Source organism: Nicotiana attenuata, unplaced genomic scaffold (genome assembly GCF_001879085.1).
Source record: "Nicotiana attenuata strain UT unplaced genomic scaffold, NIATTr2, whole genome shotgun sequence".
NCBI lineage: Eukaryota > Viridiplantae > Streptophyta > Magnoliopsida > Solanales > Solanaceae > Nicotiana > Nicotiana attenuata.
The window spans coordinates 23,326-43,110 of NW_017673805.1; positions in this window are offsets into that span (position 1 = coordinate 23,326).

The following is a 19,785-nucleotide window of genomic DNA, read 5'->3' on the forward strand; positions in this document are numbered from 1 at the left end:
CCAGGAACGCTCTGATGAAAGTATTGAACGAAGCATATGTGCCCAATGACATCACAAACGGAGAAATGGCTAACATGGTGGGACAGGTATTGGAAAGTCACAAAATCACTTTCCACGAGGATGAGTTGTCGCCTGAGGGTTTGAGTCACAATAGGGCGCTGCATATCACAGTGCAATGTGAAGACTACTTCATTACCAGGGTCCTCATCGATGGAGGATCCATTCTCAGTATTTGCCCATTGACAACACTGAAGAGGTTGGACAAAGGCCTATATGAGATACGAGAAGGGACCATGAACGTAAAGGCATTTTATGGGTCTCGGAGGGCTACCACCGAGAAATTAATCTCTGTCTGCAAATGGGGCCTTCGTGGTTTGATGTCGCGTTTCAGGTGCTGGACATATCTGCATCCTACAATCTGTTGTTGGGACGCCCATGGATACACGCCGCTGGGGCTGTGGCATTAAATTTGCATCAGGCAGTAAAGTTTGAGTGGAACCATCAGGAGGTGATTATCCATGGAGACAGGAGCAACCCTATTTACACCCGTCAGACTATTCCGATGGTCGAGAATAGGAGAAAGCTAGGCGGAGAGATTATCATCACATCGAGCGGGTCAATGCAATCGACAAAGATAAGTTGTGGGATAGCAAGATAGCAAGCATGATGAACTGGGGAGGGTATGAGCCTGGCAAGGGTCTTGGTAAAAATCTTCAGGGCATCACCAAGCCGATACAACCAAAGCGCCATGGTACCACTTTTGGACTGGGATATCAATACACCCGGCAAGAATACAATGACTGCTCACCACCATGGCATGGTCCGTACTATCCATTGGAGCAGCCTATACCGCACTTGAATCAGACCTTCCAACAAGCCGACGTTATATGGGGATCATAGGAGAAAGAAGCACTGGCAGCCTAAAGGAACCTGTTCTTGGAGGATGAGGACCCGAACTATTGTGTAATTGTTGAGGAGGAGGAGGAAGAAGGCCCTACCATCCGAGCTGTAGAGAGAGGATCATTCCTCAAGAATTGGACTGTCAGACCATCCAGGGCCCGACGAGTCCCGGGGTAGCGAGGCTAAACATCATTGTTTTGTTTATTTTCTAAGAAAAATGATTTCCCTTTCTGGCATTTTGTTTTAAATAATATTTCCAATGTTCCGAAAACATTGTTTAAATTATTAAAAATTGCTTTTATTCTTCAACGAATCAATATTTATTATTACCATTTCTCTCTCATTTCTTTATCTATACAACATTACTATTTCCTGTCTCGATGAACCAACAACTGTGACATGTAATGAGACGACGCAACAAAAGGATATTGATTCGAAAGAAGAAGATGTCATACCCGAGGAAATTGTCAGAGAAGCAGAAGACTTTGAGAACAAGCCTAAGTCCAATCTGGACGAAACAGAAATAATCAACTTGGGAGACTCTGAAACTGTCAAGGAAACCCGCATCAGCATCCACTTATCGCCATCAGAAAAAGAAGAGTACACACAATTCTTGAAAGGGTATGAGGACATCTTTGCATGGTCATACGATGATATGACCGGGTTAAGTACATCCACTGTGGCTCACAAGTTCCCACGAACCCAGCGTGTCCACCAGTGAAGCAGAAACTCAGGAAATTCAAGCCTGACATGAGTCTGAAAATCAAGGAGGAGGTTACTAAGCAAATCAAGGCCAAGGTCCTCAGGGTGGTTGAATAACCAACCTGGCTAGCCAACATCGTGCCAGTTCCAAAGAAGGATGGGAAGGTCAGGGTCTGTGTTGATTATCGGGATCTCAATAGGGCCAACCCAAAGGATGATTTCCCACTTCCAAACATACACATCCTAATCGACAATTGTGCTAAGCATGAACTCCAGTCGTTTGTGGATTGTTTTGCCGGTCACCATCAGATCTAGATGGACGAAGAGGACGCTGAGAAAACGGCTTTCATTACACCATAGAGAGTATACTGTTATAAGATGATGCCATTCGGTCTAAAGAATGCTGGGGCTACCTACCTGAGGGCTATGACTACCATTTTTCATGACATGATACATAAGGAGATCGAAGTATGTGTGGACGATGTCATCATCAAATCCAAGAAAGCCACAGATCATATAACCGATTTGAGGAAGTTTTTTGACGGACTGCGGAAATACAACCTGAAACTAAACCCCGCAAAATGTGCATTCGGGGTTCCTGCCGGAAAGTTACTTGGGTTCATTGTCAGCCGCCGAAGGATAGAATTGGATCCGTCAAAAGTCAAAGCCATCCAGAAGTTACCGCCGCCGAAGAGTAAGAAAGATGTAATGAGGTTTCTAGGACGGCTAAACTATATCAGCCGGTTCATAGCCCAGTCCACAGTTATATGTGAGCCAATTTTCAAGATGTTGAAGAAAGATGCTGCAACTAGTTGGACCGAAGATTGTCAAAAGGCTTTCGACAAGATTAAGGAGTACTTATCAACACCACCAGTCTTGGTCCCGCCAGAGCCAGGTAGACCCTTGCTACTCTACCTTACAGTGCTAGATGGAGCCTTCGGCTGCATTTTGGGGCAGCACGACGAGACAAGGAGAAAGGAACAAGCTATCTATTACCTGAGTAAGAAGTTCACTCCATATAAAGCGTGGCACTCTCTATTGGAACGTACCTGCTGCGCTCTGACTTGGATAGATCAAAAGCTGAGGCATTACTTCTGTGCCTACACAACATACCTCATATTAAGGATGGATCCCTTGAAATATATCTTTCAGAAACCCATGCCCACTGGCAATCTGGCTAAGTGGCAAATCCTGTTGAGCGAGTTCAATATTGTTTATGTGACTCAAAAAGCAGTCAAGGGACAGGCACTGGCAGATCATCTTGCTGAGAACCATATGGAAGGAGAATACGAACCCCTGAAAACGTATTTTCCCGATGAAGAGGTGTTATTCATAGGAGAAGATATTGCTGAGTCCTATGACGGTTGGAGAATGTTCTTTGACGGAGCGGCGAATTTAAAGAGAGTCGGCATTGGAGCCGTCTTGGTGTCGAAAACTGGCTAACATTATCCGGTATCTGCTAAACTCATATTTCCCTGTACCAACAACATGGCAGAGTATGAGGCCTGCATAGTGGGGCTTAACATGGCCATCGACATGAATATTCAGGAGCTGCTGGTAATCGGTGATTCAGATTTGCTTGTGCACCAAGTACAAGGAGAATGGGCCACCAAGAATTCCAAGATATTGCCATATTTGCACCATGTGCAGGAATTGAGAAAGAGGTTCACGAAGATAGAGTTTCGGCATGTTCCCAGTATTCAGAACGAGTTTGCCGATGCACTGGCCACTTTGCCATCCATGATACAGCATCCCGACAAGAACTTTATCGATCCTATCCCAGTAAGGATCCATAGACAGCCAACGTATTGTGCCCATATTGAAGAAGAAGCAGACAGGAAGCCTTGGTTTCACGATATCAAAGAATATTTGGCAAAGGGAGAATATCCGGAGCATGCAAATCATACTCAGAAACGTACGCTTCGGAGGTTGTCCAACAATTCCTTTCACAACGGAGGAACCTTGTACAGAAGAACTCCTGATTTGGGATTGCTAAGGTGTGTCGACTCAAAAGAAGCTTCTAAGCTACTTGAGGAGATACATGCTAGGACATGCAGCCCACATATGAATGGCTTTGTCTTGGCCAAAAAGATACTTAGGGCCGGTTATTTCTGGATGACCATGGAGAAAGATTGCGTCCAGTATGTTCGAAAATGCTAACGATGTCAAGTACATGCCGATATGATAAAAGTGCCGCCAAATGAGCTCAACGCAACAAGCTCGCCTTGGCCATTCGTCGCCTGGGGAATGGATGTCATTAGTCCAATCAAACCCACCGCCTCAAATGGGCGTTGATTCATCTTGGTAGCTATTGATTACTTCACCAAATGGGTTGAAGCAGCATCTTACAAGGCAGTAACTAAGAAAGTAGTGGCAGATTTTGTCTGCGACTGGATTGTTTGCCGGTTTGGAGTTCCAGAATCAATCATCACTGACCATGCCTCCAATCTCAACAGTGATCTGATGAAGAACATGTGTGAGACTTTCAAAATCAAGCAAAAGAATTCCACAGCCTATAGACCTTAGATGAACGGAGCTGTAGAAGCTGCTAACAAGAATATCAAGAAGATACTGAGAAAGATGGTAGAAAATCACAAGCAATGGTACGAGAAGCTGCCATCGCTTTATTGGGATACCGTACCACAGTCTGCACATCAACTGGGGCAACTTCCTACTTACTGGTTTATGGTACTGAAGCTGTTATTCTCGCTGAAGTGGAGATCCCTTCCCTGAGAATCATACAAGAAGCTGAGCTCAGTGACGCAGAATGGATAAGGAGCCGTTATGAGTAGCTATCCTTCATAGACGGAAAAAGGATGAATCCAGTGTGTCATGGGCAACTCTATCAGAATAGAATGTCCAGAGCCTTCAACAAAAGAGTCAAGGAGAGACAGTTCACACCAGGGCAGCTGGTGTTAAAGAAGATCTTTCCGCATCAGGACGAAGCCAAAGGGAAATTCTCTCCCAACAGGCAAGGCCCTTACATGGTTCATAGAGTATTGACAGGAGGAGCCCTCATACTTGCAGAAATGGACGGAGAAGTCTGGCCAAAACTGATCAACTCAGATGCAGTCAAGCGATACTATGTGTAACTATTTATGTTTTCACAAAATAATGTAAAGTGAACTACGCTTGACCTAAATCTCGTTTAAGAGGGGATATGTAGGAAGCCCTGTGGGTTCAGTCATATCATAATAAAATTTTCATTTCCCCCCTAGAACCAGAAACTGGGGCAGAATTTTGAGGAGGACCCTCAAAATTCCGGAGCAAGTCCAGCCAACACCATCATATGCTAGAAAGTCAGAAATCAATCAGAAACCGGGGCAGAATTTTGAGGAAGACCCTCAAAATTCCGAAGCAATTTCAGCGGATCGCAGCATGTACAGCAGTCAGATGTGTCTATCTAACTAGGGCAGATATTTGAGGAGGACATGAGAGGTTGCGATGTCTCGGATCGTGTCACAGTCACTAGTTCATCTAACCAATCTCTAAAATAATATATTTTTTTATTACGTCTTTGGAACTATGCATGCTTGCTTGTGAAATGACTCTGTTTAGCCAACGCTACCCCCGATGATTTGAACAGGACCTTCGGACCAAGCGAAGCAAGCCAAGCAAGGCGACGGAGGCACGAACCGACCTCCCCCTTTACAGAACTCACGACTTCTCTTTGGATGCAGGAGCGAAGAATATACATGCTTCCAAGTCACAATCTTCATAACAACCGTGATACTGGAATCTATTATTAGCTAAGAAAACTCTGCTATCACCTGCTATTTTATTTTTGCATGGGACTAAGCCCTGTCCCGAATCCTGCATGAGGCTAAGCCCTGCCTCCTTTTGCATGAGACTAAGCCCTGCCTCCATATCTGCATAAGGCTAAGCTCTGCCTTCCATTTGCATGGGACTAAGCCCTGTCCCGAATCTTACATGAGACTAAGCTCTGTCTCCATCTGCATGAGGCTAAGCCCTGCCTCCATATCTGCATGAGGCTAAGCCCTACCTCCATCTTGCATGAGGCTAAGCCCTGCCTCCATATCTGCATAAGGCTAATGTTTGCCTTCCATTTGCATAGGACTAAGCCCTGTCCGAATCTTGCATGAGACTAAGCTTTGTCTCCATCTGCATGAGGCTAAGCCCTGCCTCCATTTTTTGCATAAGGCTAAGCTCTGCCTTTCATCTGCACGGGACTAAGCCCTGTCCCGAATCTTGCATGAGCCTAAGCCCTGCGTCCATTTTTTGCATAAGGATAAGCTTTGCCTTCCATCAGCATGGGACTAAGCCTTGTCCCGAATCTTGCATGAGGCTAAGCTCTGCCTTCCATTTGCATGGGATTAAGCCCTATCCCGAATCTTGCATGAGGCTAAGCCCTGCCTCCATTTTTACATAAGGCTAAGCTCTGCCTTCCATTTGCATGGGACTAAGCCCTGTCCCGAATCCTGCATGAGGCTAAGCCCTGCCTCCATTCTGCATAATGCTAAGCTCTGCGTTCCATTTTCATGGGACTAAGCCCTTTCCCGAATCCTGCATGAGGCTAAGCTCTGCCTTCTATTTTGCATAAGGCCAATCATCGCCTTTATTTACCGAGACTAAGCACCGTCTCTCTAGCATTATCTATTTGCTCCTCTTTCGGGCTAAGCTCTGCCCTCAACCTCACAAGACTAAGCCTTGTCTTGTTGATTTTAGCATCATATTATTGCATCTCATGGGCTGAAATATCGCCAATTTATCCAAAGGCATCATTGTCTAAAGGCATCATCCTCATAGCCGGAAGACACCATGCCATGGCCTGAGGATCTCTCAAATTTGCATATCATTATTCAAAGGCGTCATGGTTCGAAAGCACCATTTTCATGGTCCGAGAACATCATTTCATGGCCCGTGAATCCCCTACCGAACAATTCATAGTCCAGGACATCATGGTCTAAGGACGTCATTCTCAACCGTCCAAAGACAATCTTTCATGGTCTAAAGGGAATTTGCATCATCTATATACTCGCATGCATTGTGTTTTAAATTTTGCAGGTAATACAGGAGGTAACCGTTCTTCGAACAGGAGCAGCCTTCGCTCCGGTTTCCGCTCGTACCATTTTTACATTGCCAATATAACCGGTTCCCATCGATTACCCACCTTACTCTGTAACCATTCAGATATTTGCCCTATAATATTTATTTATTAAAATAAATAAAAACAAATAATGAACTTTGAACAGAGGAAGAGCAGACTTTTATGTTATCAATATTATGAAAACGATCTAGGGTTATGGGCTATCTAACAATCATATTGTATTCTTCTATTGAATTGACTAATTAATTTATCTAGTTTATTGGTTGACAGGGTTAATATTGCTCATAAGAATCTGTCGAGTTCTTACTCGTCTATTCAAGCTAGCCTATCGCCTATATGTCTATGAAATTAGAACTAACAAGAACGCATTTATAATTCCTGTAAATCAACCAAGTAAGGCAATTAGGTATATGTCTATCCTAACCGCGAATCCGTTCCCCGATGCCCAGGTTCAAGAACTTGCTCTACTCAATCCTATATGCAATCTAGAATTTCCTCTTTCGAGTTCAACTCTAGATTCGTAGATAGTATTCAATTGGTGATCAAGCAATCAAATAATTAAGTGCAGGATTGAATAAATAAACCAATATGATGAACTAAGAAATCAAAATCAATATCCGAATAACAATAGTCATGAAAGAACCACAACCCTAGAACGTGAAGTTTAGCTCCACATAGACATGGTAGCCAAACAGCAAATCATACAAAGAAACATAAAAATTACTAAGTTTGGTGGAAGAAAAGATGAAACCCGATGAATTCCGGCCTCCACGGCGGCTCTGTGCTTGTGTTTTCCTCTCAAAAACGTCCTTCCCCTCTAAAATAGGTTTATGACCCCTTTTATACAAGTTGAAACCGCATAGGGCCGAAATAACCTTGTCCCGAACAAAGTAGAAAAAATCCCCGTAACGGAGGTCCTCCCGCTGGACCTGGCGCACAAACCAGTGAGCCTCCGCCTAACTTTTGCATTCCTCACGTTCTGGTCCTCTTTATCAATTGGCTTTTCAATTCATTCTTTGTTTCTTACTTCATTTCTTCTTGTTTTTGTCTTCTTTTCATTTCTTTGTTGTCTTTTTTTTAATTTGCTTTTCAAAAATTAATTATCACTCCATCATCAAGTAATCACGAGCCAATCATATAGTGTATAAAATACACATAAAATCTCTACTTTGCTCCCAATTTCGTCTTTACATAGCTACACATAAAATAAGCTCAATTAAGTACAAATATAATACAATTTAGCATTAAAGCACGTAAATGTATGGTAAGTAATGCACTAAAAATATATTATTATAGCCAAACATCACTACCCTATACTTAAACGTTGCTCGTCCTCGAGTCAACTAATAATTTACACTATCCTTGAGCACTTTATTTTTACACAATTGAGGCACACCAATGACCATGGTTGATAGCAACAACTAAACCTTAGCATATGCAATCACGTACACTTCCTTTTTTCTTATGCCAACTTCAAAAATATTCAAACAAAGACAACTTGCTCATAACAATCCTGGCCTCACAAACCGACTCAATGTCACAATGTACTCGTGGCTTGAACACCCAACATCATAGAGAGAGCTAATAATGTTACCTATCCCTCGTGTAACCATGTGCCCTCACAACAAAAGCAAAGAGAGTAAAATCAATCCACACATTCAAATCTCATGCTCACATATATCAAAGAAAATCGCTCACTCTCACAAAATAAGTCACATGCATGTAATTGGTACCATAGGCTTGCCCTTAATGTAAATCTCTACTAATGTAAGCTCGCTCGATCTAAAATCAATTAGGATTTTTCGTGGTTGTAATGTGGGTTAAGGGACGGGAAGGATATATTTTAGGAATAGTGACTCAACCTCTTAAGCACTTTAACACATCACTTGATAACTTAAGCGCAAATTCCTCAATCCACTTTAATTTCACAAACAAGATCACCCCCAAAAACGTTCCCTTCTTCTTTAAGCACTATCGCCATTCACACTACACTAGCAAAAACAAGATATTTATTCAACTACATTTTTTCTTTCTCTTTTTTTTTTCAGATTTTTTTTCTTTTTCAATTTCCATTAGTGGCGTATTCTTTTACAAAAACAAGTGTACCTTTCTTTATTTCATTGGTTCCACTCCAAAGCCACCCCACACTTAGTCCCTTATTACTTCTTTTAGCGCTTATAATTAAAGTGCTTTAAGAGGTACAAGGATCAAAACAATGTCAATTACGGACAAAGAGGGTATAAGCTTGTAATGTGGGTGCCAAATAAAATCTATAGGCTCAAAGGGATTAACTAGGGATAAATTTTATTCATGGTAAGCAATAAGCTCAAAAAGATCAAAGAAAGCCTAAAATCATTTCTCAAACCGAGCATCACCTAAAATTTCGCTTCGAATCACATACCGGGCAAGTTCTAGACACAAGTACAATACATAGACTACACAAAAACCTCACCACTCATAGCACATGACTCACTAAGGACGGTTTCATTCCGACTCTCAACTAATGCAAGTATTCACACAACTACGAGATATTAAGCATTAAGCACAAAGTGAACATAAGTCAAGAAAACGAGAAATAGGCGTCACAAAACATGCTATCCAACTAAGCAAGGCATCATCAATAATTTCAAATCATAGGGAAGATACTACACATGTCAAAGCCTAAATATGCTATTGTCAAACAAGTCAAGGTCGCCTAGGTTCATTATTCTTCCTCCTTTTATTCCCTAAATTCCTAATCTACTCTAAAAAAAAAACTAAAAACTACTACTTGGTTCAAACTACATCCCATGAAAAAGAACCGAGGCACAAAAAAAAATCACGGGGGATTATTGCTACAAAAAAAACATGTTTTTGGATTTTTCAATTGTTTTTTTGTTTAGACTTTAATCTCTCAAGAAAATTGTCTAGGATTTCCATCGCCGGGAAAAGTCCAAAAAATGAAATTTCAATTTTTTCTGTTTTTTTTAAAAAATATTTTTTAATTAAGCTACTAAAACTACTACTACTATACTACACCATTAATTCTACTAACTATGCTATTAAAAATAAGAAGCTAGCTAACAATATAAAGATAATAAACTAACAATATACTAATATAATACTATAGAAAGAATAGAGAATCTTCCACCCACATTTAAAAGAGTGCAGTATCCTCAATGCACAAATAAAACAAAAATAACAAGGGTGGACAAGAAACTCCCTGAAAGCCAAAGGCCGAAGCAATAGCAGCTCACGGGGTACTCAGATTTCTCCCATGGATGGTCCTTTGTGCGGGCACCCCACACTAGTTCCAACCATCTGACTCGCTTTTGCACCTTCCAATGGATTTTCTTTCTATGCTCATAATCCTACAAAATAAAAATAAATACTACAAAAATAATATAATAAAAATAAAATAAACAAAAATAAAAGAAAGCAGTAAAGCTAGGTTGCCTCCCAACAAGTGCCTAATTTAACGTCGCGGCACGACGTGAACCACTTTTTCCTCCACATTGAACTTATGAATTGTACCCCTAACATGGCATCTAGTCAGCGGCTATGCTCCAGTGGTGGGGCTACAAAGATAACTAAGTCAAGTAATAAAATTTTCACTCTATACTTCTTAGCCTTTAGATGGGGAATGTAATTTTTGCTTTTCGATACAACAAATTCAAGAATACATGCACTCTCATCCTCACCCTTTGATTCCCTCATAGGCTCAGATGGCTTGATTACTATCTTACTATCTAAACACAATGTGGAAAAATAATTTGAATGAGGTTTAATGCGCCCTAAATCATGAATTTTACTACTATTTACATCCTCATTAATACACACACTCAATTCTCCAAAAGTAATATTATCTACTCTCTCACATGACTCTAGAGCACTCTTCTCAACATTGATATCCTCAAGAAAAATATGGTCTAATGATTGGTATTTTCGTTTTAGCTCCTTAATTTGGTCTAGAAGATTTTTTTCAGCTTCACACAACTTATCATTAAATTGTTGGGTGTTACATGCATCAACCTTTACACTCAAATCTACATCCACGTTGTGCACATCCAAGTCAAAACTATCAATTTCATGTGCAAGATCAACTCTCTCCTTAGACCAATCATTCACCAACGTTGTTAGAAGGCAACGTCGTTCCGCATATTCCCATAATCGAGAATATCTGCCCCAATACCAACCCTTACTCCCATATTCAAATTCAAATCTCCCAGAAGTCAGGCCATGACAAGACCAAAAATACGAGCCATAAAAGTCTTCCGTCAACCAAGCGTCTTCATCAATAGCCTTACCTCCGTATATTTTATCCCCGGATGTCATGCTGAGAGCACTAGAAACACACTAAGAGAAAAATATCGAATATTTATAAAATAAAAATATATACAAAAAAAGGATAAAATTAAAAGTCTAATCTAGAAAAATAGTTAATTTCTAAGTCCCCGGCAACGGTTCCAAAACCTTGTTGGGGCCAAACGCACACGCAAGTATATGCGGTCGTCAAGTAATTAAGTGACTAAAAGTCGGATGTCGAACCCACGAGGACTTGTGATTAACTATTAACTAGATTAGACTATCCTAATTATCTATACAAGAATTAAACCTAGAAGTATTTGATTCTAAACTAATTAAAATAAATAAAAACAAATAATGAACTTTGAACAGAGGAAGAGAAGATTTTTATGTCATCAATATTATGAAAACGATCTAGGGTTATGGGCTATCTAACAATCATATTGTATTCTTCTATTGAATTGACTAATTAATTTATCTGGTTTATGGTTGACAGGGTTAATATTGCTCATAAGAATCTGTCGAGTTCTTACTCGCCTATTCAAGCTAGCCTAACGCCTATATGTCTATGAAATTAGAACTAACAAGAACACATTTATAACTCCTGTAATTCAACCAAGTAAGGCAATTAGGTATATGTCTATCCTAACCACGAATCCGTTCCCCGATGCCCAGGTTCAAGAACTTGCTCTACTCAATCCTATATTCAATCTAGAATTCCCACTTTCGAGTTCAACTCTAGATTCGTAGATAGTATTCAATTGGTGATCAAGCAATCAAATAATTAAGTGCAGGATTGAATAAATAAACCAATATGATGAACTAAGAAATCAAAATCAATATCCGAATAACAATAGTCATGAAAGAACCACAACCCTAGAACGTGAAGTTTAGCTCCACATAGACATGGTAGCCAAACAGCAAATCATACAAAGAAACATAAAAATTACTAAGTTTGGTGGAAGAAAAGATGAAACCCGATGAATTCCGGCCTCCACGGCGGCTCTGTGCTTGTGTTTTCCTTTCAAAAACGTCCTTACCCTCAAAAATAGGTTTATGACCCCTTTTATACAAGTTGAGACCGCATAGGGCCGAAATAACTTTGTCCCGAACAAAGTAGAAAAAATCCCCGTAACGGAGGTCCTCGCGCTGGACCTGGCGCACAAACCAGTGAGCCTCCGCCTAACTTTTGCATTCCTCACGTTCTGGTCCTCTTTCTCAATTGGCTTTTCAATTCATTCTTTGTTTGTTACTTCATTTCTTCTTGCTTTTGTCTTCTTTTCATTTCTTTGTTTTGTCTTTTTTTTTATTTGCTTTTCAAAAATTAATTATCACTCCATCATCAAGTAATCACGAGCCAATCATGTAGTGTATAAAATACACATAAAATCTTTACTTTGCTTCCAATTTCGTCTTCACATACCTACACATAAAATAAGCTCAATTAAGCACAAATATAATACAATTTAGCATTAAAGCACGTAAATGTATGGTAAGTAATGCACTAAAAATATATAATTATAGCCAAACATCAGAACTCGGCCTCCATTTTTTCAAAGCACCCACTCGGTCAAAATTGGTCATCACTTCTTTACCCGAAAACTCTTTCATCCTTCCCGAGTAAAGAGGGGCAGCTGTTGATACCCAATTTTTCTCTCATATATTTTAAATTTTGCATAAACACTTTCAAAATATTGTACATGCATTTGCAATCATGCACAAATATTTTTACAATTTTTCTACAATTTTCAAGGCCCTGAATCCATTTATTTCTGCATTTTTAATTACATAGACGTTCAAAATTATCCCTCATATTATTCTATAATGATTTAATCATCTAAATTTATCATTTCTGGTCATATGAGTGTTCAAATATTTTAATTGCATTTTTTATAATTACATTTATATTTTTTGGGTCATAATTGCAATAACTTTGGTATAACAGCCCATGCATGCATCATTACATTATTTCACCAGAAAATAGCTTTTTATATTTTTTTTATAATATTGAGTAATTATTTCAAATCGTTTCATGCATAAAAATCATTTTTTCAAATTATTTTACTAATTAATTTGGTATTTGTCAAATAACCCTTTTTAATTTTATTTTAACCCAATTATACCATCCCAGATATCCTAAAACTTAGCCCAATCTACCCAGGCCCAATGTTTTATTTGACCCGCCCAACCATTGACTAATCCTGGCCGTTGATCTCAAGAGATCAACAGTCCAAGAATTAGTTTCCATTTTAATTAAGTGACCCCCCCCCCCAAAACCCTACCTCACTTCTCATTATCCGCCGTCTTCGTTTCCCTAATCCCTCCCCTTTTCTCTCAATCACCCCCTAAAACCTCATCGTCGTCAGCAGCAAAACTCTCCGTCTATGGGGTTTCTCTGCAATTTCCGGCCCTTGTCGGCCTTCTACATCTTCTGGTTGTTCGCTTACATCGATTTCGAAGAAATTCTCAAAGAGATTCAACCTGGTTTCGTCTGAAACATTTCTTACAGGCCTGTCTATGGCCATTTTCGTTTGTGAGTACTATTTTTTTTTCTATTTATGGTTCGAATCTATGGTTTTGGACCAAGTTTCCTTTCATCTCTGTCATTTTCGAATACCCTAATCTTATAACTACTTAGGTCTGTTCAGATCCTTGTAGATCCGAAACTTTTTAAGCGCTATTTGATATTTTTTCTCAAAAATCTTCTGCTTTTGTTATTACTATTTCGATTCCAGTGCTTTTCTGAAATTAGGGTTTCGTTCTAAGTTTTCTTCAAAAGGGTTTTCGACTTCAAGTGTTCGAACCTGATTATTCTTTACTAGTGTGACTAATTTTGTGTATGTTCTTTAAACCCTAGGTCTTCTCTGTTTATTGCACTAACTTCAATATTTTTCTCAATATGTGTTTATTTCTGTCAATCAAATATATGGATTGATTTTATTTAGGGTTCAAATTAGATTTTCTTGTTAAAATCAGTATTTCTCTGTGATTTTTTTTACCTACTTCCTTATTTGTGACTTTAATTAGTAATACCTGCCTTATTTAAACTATCAGTTTGGTTTGGGGGGTTTAATTAACTCCTATATGGTACGTGATTGATTTCTTACCTTATTTGAGCCATAATTTATACCGTTAATTGACTCTCCCTATTCTAGGGGGTCTCTCCCAGATTTTCTGTATGAATTGATTGGTCAAATCTCCAATTAACCGGTTGATTTATTTGATTACCCTTATTTTATGAATTATGATTCACTCTTTACCTTATTTAATTTTACCTCACTAAGTGCTATATATACTCTCATTCTGATTCTTCTAGATACGGACAACAGTTTAGAAACACACACACACACACATAAACTTTTCTCTCACTAAAACCTTTCTGCTACTTGTGTTCACTACATTGTCTAGTCGGTTGAAAGCCAAGGCTAGATCACTAAGTTCTACACACTTTCACCTTCTGTTTTGCAATATTTAACTGGTATGTTTCCATTCCTAATGCCATTCACCATTTTATGAAGCTTAAACCTATGTGCTTTCTTGTCTGTTGCTTTATTTCAGTTGAATCCATGACTTTTCTGTATTTCAATTAGCCTGACTACTTATGGACCCCAACTAGTATGGTTACTTTGTGTGATTGAATCTTTGTGGTTCTTCCTGTATTCTTCAGCAAGATTGCCTCTGTATCCAGACTTATGTCTCACTGTGTTTAGCTACCATGTTTATTATAGTGCTTAAGTCCTGTGTGTTCTTAAATAACATGCTTATCACTAAGTATGATTGTAATTTAGACCGTAAATCAGTATTCCTACCTACTCTGTGTCTCTATTAACTAACATGACTGCCTTCACCCTTCTTCTTATGTGCTCCTGTTTCAAGTGTCTTGTGTTCCCAACCCCTGCTCCCTTTTTGTGTAATTGTTTGTACATCTAGAACTGATTGACAAAGTGAAGTTGAAACTGGGCAATGTGATGCTTTTGTGACTATGCTGTTGTTTGCTGAACCTTCCTTTCCCTCAAAAGGTTTTCAACATGTGTTTTTGACTCCTAACATGTTTCTCCAAACTATTACTACTCCTAAAGTATTTTCACTCCTAAATATTTTACCTCTATACTGTTTAAAAAAAAAATTAACTATGTCAAGCACTCTCACTTCTACTCCTAGATTATTCAAGTTCTGCCCCTCCAGTGTGTGTACTGCTTAGGAATCCATGAGATTCCTCCGAACTCTGGCACACTGGGGCTGGCCCTTCCACATTGTACATAACTACTCTTCTATTTAAAAGGATCTTGGTGTGAGCATTGCCCGGTGTCCCCGAGGCCCTTGAGAACTTTGACGCACCAGGATACCCTTATTGGACATCATGAGACCATGGCACCTGGGACTGTTTGAAGGCCTGGTATTTCCAAGTTCACTTTGGACCTATTTCAGGCTCCCTATAGTATAGCTTTTATTCATTATGTAATTCATTTATGATCTGTAATAATAACCCTTGTAAACAGATATTGGGAAAATTAGTAAAAGGGAAGGGGATTCTTATATGATTTTGTGAGGGAAATCGGGTAGAAATCATGCCTTTAGGTTTACTATGCTTACTTGCATTAGAAATCATGCCTTAGGTCTGTTTTGTTTACTTGCATTAGAAATCATGCCTTAGGTTTATTATTTTTACTTGCTTTAGAAACCATGATTTTAGGATTGTTTGGCATACTAGAAAATATGTTATAGGCTCATCACCTCATTTGTTATGAAATTCTACTTCTGCATAATCATGATCACCTAGAAATTTTGTTATTAAATTACTGCTATAATCCTGCTTAATAAAGCGTCCATTCGTCACGTGCATTAGAGATCCTGCTTTAGGACTGTTATTGCATTCACTTTAAAACCATGTCTACATCGCATAAATCAATAACTATCCTGTTTAAAAGCAATTCCAACACCTAGATATCATGTTCTAGGATTAAATGTATGTAAACCAGCTCTGTAATGTTCAACACCTAGACCAGCATGCCTATAGGACTTAACAAGTTCAAAACTGTTTGTTTTAAATTGATCCTGATTACATTTTAGACAACATGTTTATAGGGTATCTCCGCCTAGGCAATCCTGTAGGTAATTAAAATCTTATAAAAACTGGAAACTATGCTGTGCTTATTTGTGAACTGCCCAGATTCAACAGATTCTAAAATCAGTAGGCAAACTGATTAGGTCTTTAACGCTTTGCCTTAACTCAATGCTGCATATTCTCTGCTTGTCATGCTCACCTAGATATCCTGTTCTAGGACCTCTCTGAAATATCTGAAATTTGTTGTTTAAGACGTGCACTTGCTTGCTTTATTTGTGGAGTAAAAAATCTGAGCCTTTTAACTATTCTATCTTTTGTCCAGTTCTACGTGTTTTGTTTGTCGCCTAGAATTTTCTCCTTTTAATTACTGTAGGAGAGTCTGGATCCACCTTAACTAGAAGTCCCTAATACCTCCGGGACTATATAAGTAAAGGAACGGGTAATGCACGCATATGATATATCTTAAGGTTGCTAGAACGCTTTAAGCTATGACCAGGGAGAGGGTAATTGGGTAGTAAAGGATATGATGAACTATGCGCTAATGCCACGTGTAACCCCTTTATTTTGAGGAAGGCTTACCGGGTATTGTACAGATGTGATCCTATAGGCCAACAAACCTAGGACCCCTCTTTACCCCGTTTGAATAAACTTTAAGTATTTATGTGCTTTGTTTATTTAATGACTAATTCACATAATTTGAGTTCGGCCGGGACCCACCGTTGTGAACCGCGAGGGGTGCCTAACACCTTCCCCTCAAGGTTATTTGGAGCCCTTACCCAAGTCTCTGGTAATGCAAACCGGTTTTATGAGTTATCTGCTCTAGGTGCCCTAACGCACCTTAATCCGTTAGGTGGCGACTCTTCAAATTCAAATATCCAATTCCCAAAAGGAAATGAGTTGTTCCCAATGAATGTCGAAACCCGGACTCCGCGAGGAAAAAGGGCGCGCGACAGTATGTTAGGATTGAAAAAATTAGGTGTCATCCGGAAGCTAGTAAAATAAATTTTGAACGACGATAAATCAGATAACAGAAGAGAAATATACTAAAAGAGACACCAACATTTAACGTGGTTCGGTCAATTGACCTACGTCCACAGCAGAGATGAGCAATCCACTATATAAAAGAGAGTACAAAATATCAAGAGAACAACCTCACGAAGAGGCAAACATAAGTGACACACTAACACTTATCTCGTAAAGTTCTCCCCCTAAACAAGACTCTCAAACCCCATATGGCTACATTGTGGATGCTACTGAACTAGAAGGAAGGATCCTTAATTGATAGAAGTCCAAACCTTTTTCTTCATGGAAAGGGACTAGCAAAATATGGGAGATTTATGTTTCCATCTAAGAATAGAAAAATCTAATTATGGTAAATATGTTGCCATTTCCTTCAAGAGATAGGAAAACTAAATATGGTAAGAAAATTAGGACAACACCTAACACTGTATTGCGTATTGTTAGTTTGTATAGTTTGTACTGTTAGTCTTTTAGTTCATCGTTAGTTAGCAGTAATTAGTCATTTAGTCAGGATGACGTGGCAGCATCTTATTGCTTGAGTTAATTAGTTAGTCTGTTAGTGGGCGTCCTGTATATAACTACCTGCACCTAAACTGATGCTTTCATTTTGTCTGAAAATACTTTCTTCTTCTCCTCTCTAGAAGCTTCTTCCATTATATATATTTGCAAACAACTTGATCCTTTAAATTTACCAAAGTGAGCACTTTTGATATCCCTTAAATATCAACAAATTTTAGCTATTTAATAAGAATTGAAAAAGTAATTAAAAAAAACATTTGATCAAAGGGTAGAATGACATAAGCAAATGTTGTATCGTAGAATTACACTATGAATAACTCCATAAGGTGACTTTGCAGTATTTTAGCCCAGTTACAAGTTTACAAATGTGTAGTCTAATATCAATAAACTCATATCCGAATTTTCTTTTGATTCTCCAAATCTTCCGGCGTGAAAGAACCTTGAGTTTCCATTCTCCTTTTTTCCTCAAGTTTATACATACCTATCCCATCTATAAAAATGCAAAAACAGACGCGACAACCTAAAATCTCTTCTTCTTCAATGCTAATCTTATTAAATTTTAAATATGATTTTGTGACAAAATTTGGAGTGGGTATTGTTTGAACTTATTAAAAATAGTCTAAGTAGGTTGTATACAAAGTTTGAAGTCATTTGATGGAGTTTGGACTAGTTTTGAACAAGAATTGCAAGTGAGATTGTATAAGAAGTTCGTCAGAGATGTTTATACACTTTTATACGATATTATACACTTTTATACAAAGAGGTACATTTTGTATATAGTTGTATAAAAGTGTATAAAGATGTATAAGTACTGTAAAAAAATGTTCGTGACACCTATGTATATACGTGTAGAAGAAGAAGAAGAATATGTGAGACATATACCAAATACATGTAAATAATGTATTATTGTGTATGAGAGTTGTTTATACACTATTATATACTATTTATACAATTTTATACATTATTATACGGAAGAATCCTATCAATGGAACTTCGCATGTTCTTCTTCTTTCTTGGGGATCTTCTGAAATTTAACTCAAATCTAGCTTAAATCTACTCCAAATCACTTCAAATTTAAGTTTTGAACTCCCCTTGACGATTCCAATCAATTGGGACAACACCCAATCCAAGCAACTAACAGATCAAAAAACGCAATTTCTGAAATCGAAGCTTTGATACACCTTTAATGGTGACTTCTATTTTCCAAGTTTTTAATCAACCATTGGAATTAGAATTACACATGGAATGAGGATAAGACTGAGACCATGCCAATACCTTCTTTCTAGTTTCGTGATCCAACAACCTACCAAGTGAACCTCTTTAGTGCAAACACAGTTCTTTCCACTCCATTGAAGGAAGTGATCTTCATATGACTCCGAAAAACTAATTCTTTTACGTATTATTTTTTCTTCTTCATAAAATAGTGATCATCGGCTTTGAATCTGGAGGAGCGTTGATGGAGAATAACAATGATGGAGAAAGTTTGGAATGCAAAGTTGGGACACGAGGAGAAAAAGAATAGAGAAAAGAAAATAAATAAATAAAAGGATGGGCTAATGGATGAAAAATAATTTTCACATTATATACAACCTGGGCCATACTGGGTAAGAGCTTCAAACGTGAGCCATTTTTTGATGGGCTATTGAGCCAAGTGATAAGGAGCGTAATTCTCCCGCAATCAACTACGGTTTAAGCTTTAAAACATATTGAAGGTTTTTAATGTGAAGAATCGTTAATTTAGAAAGAGGTACCATTTGATCAGTTAAATATTAGACTTACAGCTGTGATAGAATTTTTTTCACTAATTGCAGTGATTATAATATTACTCGTTGACATAATTTTTTGGGGTAAGGACGTGAGTGAATGTCTTCACGTGACTTTCTTCTATCTTTGTCATATGACTGTATCAACCTTGACGAGTATCTCTAATCTCTATAGCAATTTTCTTTTTTAGTCGGCATATTTGGTGAGAATCTGAATTAATGAGTTAATAAATTTTAGATATTAAATGCTTAAAGAAAAAAAAAGAACATGACTAGCTCACTCGAATAGTACTTTGTATATATTTTAGGAAAATTGGAGATAGTAGGATCATATTAACTTTTCGTTTGTGAAATAAACTCTAAAACAAATTGAATATGAAAAGATAAAACAAATTTGTATAGCCGCTCTAAAAAGTAATAGCCGTATATATATATATATATATATATATATATATATATATTCT